The sequence below is a fragment of the Tamandua tetradactyla genome, chromosome 1 (genome assembly GCF_023851605.1).
Source record: "Tamandua tetradactyla isolate mTamTet1 chromosome 1, mTamTet1.pri, whole genome shotgun sequence".
Taxonomy (NCBI): domain Eukaryota; kingdom Metazoa; phylum Chordata; class Mammalia; order Pilosa; family Myrmecophagidae; genus Tamandua; species Tamandua tetradactyla.
Window position 1 is genome coordinate 95,819,428 of NC_135327.1, and position 10,213 is coordinate 95,829,640.

Consider the following 10,213-nt stretch of genomic DNA (forward strand, 5'->3'; position numbering starts at 1 on the left):
TTTATCCAGTGTAGGGCTGATGAGTAAGAAAATAAAGACAAAATAATAAGAGGTGAATAAAGGGTATACGATGTTTTGGGTGTTCTTTTTTATTTTTATTTTTATATCTTTTGGAGTAATGAAAACATTCTAAAATTGATTGTGGTGATGAATACACAACTACATGATGATACTGTGAGCCAGTGATTGTATACTTTGGATGCTTATATGGTATCTGAATATATCTCAATAAAATTGCATTAAAAAAAAGAAAGACAATGACAATTAAATGCAATACATGACCCTGAACTGGGTCTAATAACAGAGAAGAAAATGGCCAAAACAATATTACTAGGATACATGAAAAAATTGGAATATAGACTATAAACTTTATATCACACTGTTACATTTCTTGAACTTGATGACTGTACTTAAGGTGATTATATAAGTGAATATCCTTATTCTTAAGAAAAATACGTGGATGCATTAGGTGTTCAGGGAGGATGATGCAGTCAACCTACTTTCAAAGGTTTAGGAAATGGATAGAAAGATAGATAGACAGACAGATAGAATGATATGGCAAATGTGACAAAATGTTAAAAGTTGGTGGTTCTGAGTATCTGGTTGGGGTATATTGTTCCCTATACGGGTTTTGTATTATTTTTGCAACTGTCCTGTAAGTTTGAAATTACTTCAAAATTAAAAAGTTTATAAAATCACTTAAGCATTCCAATAAAAAGGGACTTTATATTTAGAAGAAAATTGCTAACGTGCATGTATATGTGTGAGCACGTGTGAGCCAGCCGAAGGGAAAAGGAAATAAGAAATCAGTACATCAAAGAAGACTTCTTTTAGTGTATCTCCAGAGAAAGTTAAATTGACTGTTAAAATATCTATAAAATTTTTAAAGACATTCATGAATTTTAATTTATCATCATGGTATAAAAAATATAGCCCTTTCTAACCATGGAAGCATTGAGAATTTTGTGACACGAAAGTTTCTCTGGTGTTAATTTGAACCTTTAATTAATTAGAACCTTTTAGAAAGGGGCTGTTTAACTGCCAAAAAAAAAGTTATACAGAAATAATAAAAAAACAAGACTCATTGCACATTTTAGTGAAGCAGTGCGTTGGTGAGCAGTGGTTCTAGAGTGATGAGTCAGCATTTCTGTGATTACAGGTGGAGAGAGCAATAAAATCTTGCTGAGTTTAGTTATTGAAATTATATGGTTTCATAAATAGTATAATGTTGTTCTCAGCAGGTAAACGTTATATTTTAATGACATCCGTATTACAACACATAGAAATTCTCAAGCTCAAGGTCAGCAGGGCGTCCTTGAATGCAAGCAGCTGCAGCCCAGCACTGAGGCTAGAGAGGAATAGTTCAGGCCCTGATGATGAGGGTGTGGGGAAAGAACCGAGATCACGGGAACATTAATTCAGAAAAAAAAATTTTCCTAATAGGTCATTCAGAGGTATAGGAAATATATGCAGGTTTGAAATAGTTAGCAGTTGTACAGATGGCTATGCTTTCTGATGAGGACTTTGCCAATGAGAACTTGGCCATATGAAGGGGACAAACAAGCTACAGAGATGAAGACCTTTGGTTTCTAGCCCTAACCATGTTAAAATATGAGTCAACATGCTCCTTAGTTATTCTGGGACAGGTAAAACCCTGTTAATTTCAACACCTGTAAGCCCAGAAGTTGAAAGTACAGGTAACATACTTGTACATCTAAACTCCCTCCTGAACATAACATAAAAATAAAGTTTAACGAGAGTTCATTTGGGTTGCTAATAATCATTTTAGTTTCACTGACAATCCGTAATCTTTCCAGATGGTTTCCTTAGAGCCTCCAAGAATTTACTGCCAGGATTGGCGTGGATATTTTCACTTGTATAAGTGGCACATTATTGTCCCTCTTTAAAAATATCTGTCATGTATGGATGACTTAATAGTTTACAAAGCACTTTCCCTTCCCTCAAACTTTATTTACTCCTCACAGCAATCTTTGAAGTACTGTGGGATAAAGACTATTTCCCTTTTACAGATGAGGAAACTAAGGGTCAGAAAAGCTGATTTATCATCTAAGGTCAAACTGGTAATTGCTGATTAGGAAACAAATTTAGGTCTTCCATCTCCAAATCTATTGCTTTCCCTACCACACCAAATTTCATGTGAGGGATCTGTGAACACCACATCATGACCAGTAGCCGTCTTTAAGTCAAAACAGAATAGTTAATAACTGCTAATCCTTTTACGGGTCGTGCTTCTTTACCTATGTGGACATTGGAGAAGAAGGTGCTTCTGAGAACTGCTCCTCATTTGCTCTGGTGATCCCAAGACAAACAGTATGGGAGATGGTAACAGACCTGACTGGTTGCAGTTAAGTCACCCTCCTTTCCATTCTAAGAGACCACTGATTTTGTCTGATTTTATCTCCTCTTCCTTTACTCAAGTCATGGGCAAAGCCTGATTAGAGCAAGCCTGTCAGGGTGATACCATTTTCTCTATAGTGACTGGCTTAGGGAGGGACAGCTGACACAATTCTGGCCAATGAAACTCAAGGGAAAGTCTAGCAGGGACCTTCTGAGGAAGATTTCCTTACATTTAAAAAGGGAGGCACAATAAGAAAACACCCCTCTTCTAATGGCTAGCATCATTCTGTGACCATGAGGTGAACCAGCCTGAGGAGAAGCCAACACACTGAGAATGATAGAGAGGTGATAGAAAGCTGGATCTTTGATGTTGAGGTGATGGATTCACCAACCCTGGAACCAACGTGCCTTGGGACTTCTTGTTATATAAGAAAATAAAATGCCCTCACTGTTCAAGACAGGTGAATTGGAATTTCTGTTACGTGCAGCCAAGTATCTCCTAATAGAAAATTTGTCCAGGTGAAAAAGTTGGATATATTTCTCAACTCAAAAGCATTCAAAGTATAATACAACCTGTTAAATATGTCTTAAATTGCCTAACCAGTAAAGGATACTATAATGGTGTGATAGTTTTGAGGTACTCCAGCTTTCTTAAAAATATACATTATTTCTCAAGTGAGAATCATCTTCTACCTGATCTAAAAGGACCTAAAGAACCCAATATAAAACTGTCTCAGTATTTTAATAAAAACAGGCAATTATAGGAGGAAAAGAAGTATAATTAATAGTTTCAATGGCAGAGGGAGTTCAAATACAGTCAAGAGGCTACTCTGGAAGTTGCTCTTATGCAAGCTTCAGGTAGACCTTGCTACCTATCATAACCTGCCAACCCCCAACCAGGACAATTTCAGCCAATCCTAAGAGAACACCTAGGGCAATATATAAGATTCCACAAGGGTTCCACGCACTAGAGTAACTTTCCAGAAACCTACAACCTCCAGATGGGTCCAGATAAGTCCTGAAACCTAGCCCAGCATCTCCAGAACATCAAGTAGTTCCATCTCCCTACCCCATATTAGTGACCCTTCCAACATGAAAAATTTAGAATGGCCATAGCCCAAACACCCCTAAAGAGAAGGATGGAAAGATCAAAGATGATGGTGGAGTTATACAGAGAAGATAAGATTTAACAAATGAGTATGAATGCTGAATCATTAAATTGATATCTCTATTAGTCTCCAGTATTTTAGAGCAGCAAAAAGTTAAAAACCTAAAATTGTGAAATTGTAACCCATGTCAATATTCTGAAATAAGTTCTATAACTTGTTGTGGCATTGTACTTTGAAATTTATAGCTTTTTTGTATATATGTTATTTTTCACAAAAAAAAAGAAGGAAAAAAAGTTGCTTGTGATAATAAAAAAATATTTAAGTCCTCTAGCCTCCTGTATTCTGGAGCAGCAAGAAGGAGAAATGTGAGAGGATTGTATGGTAGCCCATGACAAACTCTGGGATCTGTCCTGTAACTACTTGTTGAAGAGTGCTTTGAAAACTCTTGCTTTTTTATTTCTTTGCTTAGTAAAAATGTTATACCATAAATAAAAAAAGTTAAAAAAAAAAGGCAATTACAAATGCAGAATTAGAATGATGAACTGGTTAAAAATCTACTACTCGAAATCATTGGCTAATATGAACAGTCTATTAATACACACAGTTGGAAAATCATTATGATTCTAAATCTTACAATGGAGAAAATTCCTATACTAATGAGCCAAACTGCATCATCTGCTAATATGACAAAGATGTTTGTGCTGATTCATACAGTCCCCAAATGACGCCTAAAATGAGTTAGGCTTGAGAGCACAACCAGAATTTATAGTCTTACTGGTGAAAAAAAAGCTCTACTATGTCTGCCTCGTGAGATGTAGTAATATAAAAGAATACAATGTCGGGTGGGCCACGGTGGCTCAGCAGGCAAGAATGCTTGCCTGCCATGCCAGAGGACCCGGGTTCGATTCCTGGTGCCTGCCCATGTCAAAAAAAAAGAATACAATGTCAACCATATCCCATGGAGAGAGCAACAAAGAGGTAACATAAAAATGGAATTTAAGGTGTTAACCATGTGATTTTGAAGTGTGACCATGTGATTGTGAAAACCGTGTGACTGACACTCCCTTATCTAGTGTATGGACAGATGAGAAAGAAAGAATAAATAAATAATAGGGGAAGAGGGGGTATGGGATGTTTTGTTTATTTTTGACCTCTGGGAATCGAACCCAGGTGTCTGGAATGGCAGGTGAGAATTCTGCCACTGAGCTACCACTGCACCATCCGTGTGTGCCCTTTTTAAAAAAAAAAAAATTTACTTTTACTTCTATTATTATTTTTTTTTGAGTAATGAAAATACTTAAAAATCTATTGCAATGATGAATGCACAGCTATATGATGAGACGGTGAACCACTGATTTTACAATTTGGCTGATTATATAGCATGTGCATATACAATATAACTATTTTATATGCAAATAAAATTGCATATAAAAAAAGGGAATGTTTAAACATCCAAGATCCAAGTGTCCTCATATATGTCATTTTACTACCAATGAAGTACCTTGACTCAGGAAGGCTTGGGCTATCCATTTTACTATAAACAAATCTCAGGAAATTCAACCAATTTGAGGGAAAGGTCATTTTCCCTAGCTCCCTTGTAATCAACAATCCTCAGGAACTATTAGATGTTGATAGATATCTATTAGGCCTCCTAAAAAGCAGGTATCTTGATTTGGGTCTCCCTAGCAAAAGGCTCAAGTCAAGAATTAGAGTTCAAAGTCACTTACTTGTGAAGGAGGGAGGTGCTGCCCTAGATTATTTTTACGTCACTTTTCGTTCTAAAATAGCATAATTCTCTATTCTAAGTAAATTTAATTAAACCACAACTCTGCTAAAGGCTATGAAACTTCATCATTGCTCTTAGATCAGATCTCAAAGAAATTACTCAAATTAGCACACAATGCTTTATAACAGACTCTACTCCTAAGTGTGAGCCATAAAAACAAACATCTTTTGCAATCTTAGAGCAAACTGCTCATATTTATCTCTCTGTTTTGAGAGTTAATATTTAGATTTTAAAAAGGCCTTTACATCAATTAGTTCCTTTATGCTACTAATGTACTAAGCACTTCTGCTGTGAAAAGAGCAGCATTTGATTCCCCTAAAAAGCCAATGAGGAGATTTTATCTGGTCAAGATTATATCTGACAGGTCCCTGTATCTCAAAAAAAAATTATTTTTGAGTGCAAGAACCCTGGTTTCATTATCCTTCCAACAAGAATTCTTGTGAGTGCTTCCAAGAGTAGAAAAAAAAAACTAGCAACACTGAACCAATGTTTTGGTTTCAAGAGTTTGAAACAAAATCGTCTATAAAAGTTTGTCAATCCAAAGCAAACTGATTTCTCCTCGAGGGACGAATGAAGTGCCCTCTTTCTGAAATTGCTTGCATATAATCCCACCAACAATAGAGCTATAGAAAGAAGACCCTTGGAAAACAACCTCTCACCCTGAGGATGCTTTATAGTTTACACAAGTGCAGGCACTCACGGACAAGGACATGCCTTCAGCTTTCCATTTATTGTTTTCAAGAATGCTCTAAAATTGGGTAGGGAGTGTTATGAGCTGAACTGTGGTTCCCAAAAAGATATGCTGAGGTCCTAACCCCCAGCACCTCAGAATCTGGAAATAAGGTGATTGCAGATGTCATGAGTTAAATAAAGGTGATCATACCTTTATTTAACTGAGGTTAAATACACTGGTATTTAACCTCAGTTAAATCATATCATACACTGGTGTCGTAGGTCCTTCAACTAATGTGACTGGTGTCTTTATACAAAATGGAGAAAAGACAGAGACAAAGCCTTACAGGGGAGAAGGCCAGGTGAACGTGGAAGTAGAAATTGGTATCCATAAACCAAGGGATGTCAAGAATTGCTGGCAAACGCCTGAAGCTAGAAGAGGCATGGAAAGGTTGTCCCTAGGCTTTCACAGGGAGCGCCGCCCTGCTGGCAGCTTGATTTCAGACTTCTGGCCTCCAGAGCTATGAGACTGCAATTTTCTGTTAAGTCACCCAGTTTGTGTACTTCGTTTTGGCAGCCCTGGGAAACTGATGCAGGGAGTCAGAGTCAAAATGAGGGAAATTCTTTAAACATATAAACTTAATGGGTGACATCTTAGAATATCAAGCAGCTCGGGAAATAGGAGTTTTTCTAGAAGGTATTGAACCATGAGACAGTTAGTGAGTGAAGAAATGTCATTGGAATTGGAGGGAAAAAAAGATTGTGTAATAAGATTTCCATTTCTCTAGGGCAGAGCTGGGGAACTGATTTAACTAAAACTTGGGAAAGATCTGCTTAACGCAGGTATAGCCATCAGTGATCCACCGGCCGCCGTGTGAAACCAGCCACTGTCCTCTGTCATGAGATTAAAAGGAGGGCTGTCTCCAATGGCTCAGAGCTGGCAGAAGTTAAACTAGAAAAACTTGGCGAGCATGAGAAAAATAGAGGCATCGGCACTTCCAGCACCTTTCTTGATTTTCTAATTTAGTGTATTGAATGTCTGATGCAAGTTTTACTATCATAATGGATATATCCTACATCAGATTGAAAACTGAATGGAAAAGGATTCATTGTCTTTGCTTTATGTGTGTGTGCGTGTGAGAGAGAGAACACTGGAGTGGAAAGCATTTACTTGAAAACTATTATGAATTAAAGTACTGCAAAATCTTAAGTAAAATAAATCAAACATAAAAGAGCATATACCATGAAACCCCATTTACTGTATACAAAGTACAAAAACAGAACAAATGAATCCATGATGCTAGAAGTTAGGAGAGTGGTTATCCTTGGAGGGGGGTGGGCGGTGACTGGAAGGAAGGAAATAAGGACCGCTGGCTTCTAGGGTGCTGCTGGTGATCTTTTTCTTGCTATGCTGGTTACATGAGTGGGTTCAGTTTGTAAAAATCCATCAAGCTATATACTTGTGATAAGTGCACTTTTCTGTGGGTGGATATGAAGGGGATACTGAGATGGCGTTAGGAACGTTTATTAGGAGTGACAACTGTGAAAGGAAAGGGGGTAAGGAAGCAGGACTGGGCGGGAAGGGTGTCAGACCATAAGCAGACCTGGCAGAGTCTCTGCCAGCCCGTGGGAGCTCCAGGGCAAACACCACTTGTTGGAGAAATCGGTGTCAGGGAGAAACGACTGGACCCTTGCAGTAAAGTCTTGCTGAGACTGCTAGAGAAGAGTGTAACCTCAGCTCAAAAGCTGGGGTGGACCAGAAGCAGGAATACCTGGAGGCTATCAGCTAGCCATACTGCTTACAGCTGGGTTCTGTCTGAAAGGGGGATGTGAGTAGCCCATGGAGTCACATACTGAAAGTGGTGGTGGCTCTGGATATATATTATATGCTATATAAAATATAGAAAGGTAATATATTTTCAATAAAAAGTTTTAAAGAAAAAAGAATACACCATCCACTTTAGGTGTTTCCAACCTTTACCCACAGGACTCTGGTGTTAGACAAGTGAAATCAAAGTGTTCCACGAATGAGAAAAGAAAAGATAATGATTTTTTCCCATTTTCACAGAACAAAAGGCTAAAGCAATGCCTAAGCTTTCCTTATTTTTAGGTTTTTCTCTTATAAATTCTTCTTAAATCTTTGACACATATTATAACAGCCTATCTGTACAGGAACCCAAATAAGATAGTTGATTTAACACAAACTTACATATGCCATCATATCAATATTTTATGACTTCTCACAAAGAGCACCATGACACCCCAGCATTCTGGCACAGGAAGAAGTTTGAGGACCAACTCAACTTTGTGGAAAAAAGTAGATGCTGGAACTGTGAAGATTAATGTGCCGATCAGAGTCCACTGGCTCCCTCTGGGGAGCAAAAGGGCCCACATCAAAGCTCACAGGCAGACGTGGTGTGTGCAGGGCCAACCGCGAGTACTGGGTCCTGTACTGTGGTACCTCATCTTGCTTAGCTCTCTACTTATTCCTTCAGGCTCAGTTTGCATCGGACCTGTATGCTTAATTTCCATTTGGGCCCACATGGGCTTCGTCTGTCTGCTATCTGGTACCAAGACACGCCAGGCCTAGAGCTCAGATGTGCTGTCTGGATTCCACACACCCCTTCTTCCCATCTATCCTTCCTGAACCTTCCACTCACCACCTCTTACCCTGCTATCATGCCTGACCCCCTACCTGGCTAGGTTCCCAGACCGGAGGCCTCTAGGCCTGTCCCATCTTGTAGCTGTCCTGGTGCTAAACTGTTAGTACTAGGGCATGTTTAGAAGTCCAAAATCAAAGCCAGATGTGTTATCTGGGCATGTATATAAATTCTCCTGGGAATAAGATGAAACAGTCAACATTTGAGAGTCATATCATTGCAAAATATTTTAGAGCAAAATGAAAGGTGATTCACAATCATTTGCAAGCCAGTTACTATACCATGGTATAATAAGCCAATACATAAGATTTCAGTACGAAAAACATTCAATAAGCATCTTAATAAATGACTACTGGTAGAACACACGTCTTGTTTTGGTTGCACAGAATCCATCCCCTTTGTCTGTAAAGAGCATCTTGGTTTCCTCTCTGGCTGACCTTTCCATCACAGTAAGCAGCTTTGGTGGGACTCTCAACCAAGGTATCTGCATTTCCAAGCCAAGAGGAGATGTAGTCCAAGCTAAACCATTCAGACTCTTGGGAATTAGTGTCTTTAGTAGAGAGGCATAAAGACAGAGGAAAAAGGTATAAGCCATCTATTGCAGTGAAGTATAGATAACCTTACAAAACTGTCAAATAGTTCCAATTTCTTAGCCTACAGGAACTACCATTCTCTCCTGGCCCAGCTTTCAAAGGAATAAAACCATTTTCTGGTCTTGCATAAAAAAAGCTGAAAAGCAAGACCTGAAAGGATCAAACTCTTCCAACTGCATCCCAGAACAAAACTCAAAAAAATATATAGGAATACAAAAATTTCCAGCACCCAACAAGGTAAAATTGCTGGCATCTGAAAAAAATTGCTAGGCATGCAAAGATGCAGGAAAAGATGAAGATTAATGAGGAGAAAAATCAACCAATCAAAACTGACCTAGAAATGACACAGTTGATACAATTAGTAGACAAGGACGTTAAACAGCTATTATAACTATATTACATACGTTCAAGGAACTGGAGGAAATATTGAGCATGAAAGATTAGTAGATATGGATGATATTAAAAATATATATCAGGAAATCTGAATAAAGCCTGTACTTAAAAAAAAATTTTCCTAGAGAAGTAGGTTTAGAGAACGATCATAGATGACATACAGGATTCCCAGACACCTCCCCACCATCAATTAACACCTTGCATTGGTGAGGAACATTTGTTACAATTGGTGATGGTACTTTTTAATAATTGTACTATTTTCTTAACAGTAGTGGCCAGCATCTACTGAGAGATTTTATGTTCTAGGCACTGTGCAAAGCAATTTACATGGATTACAGCATTGAAAGCATGCAACACACAGGCCTGTAAAATGTCCTATTTGTTTTTATTAGATAAGTTATAAGTTTACAGAGAAATAATATAAAAAATACAGTGTTCTCATATATCTCCCTATTTTTGGCACTTTGCATTAGTGTGGTACCTTTGTTGCAATTGATGAAAGGTCATTAAAATAGTACTATCAACTATTGTCCGCAGGTTACATTAGGTGTATTTTTCCCCATATATCACCTTATTTTTAATACCTTGTATTAGTGTCATGCATTTGTTATAATTCAAGAAAGAACATTCTTATACTTCTAC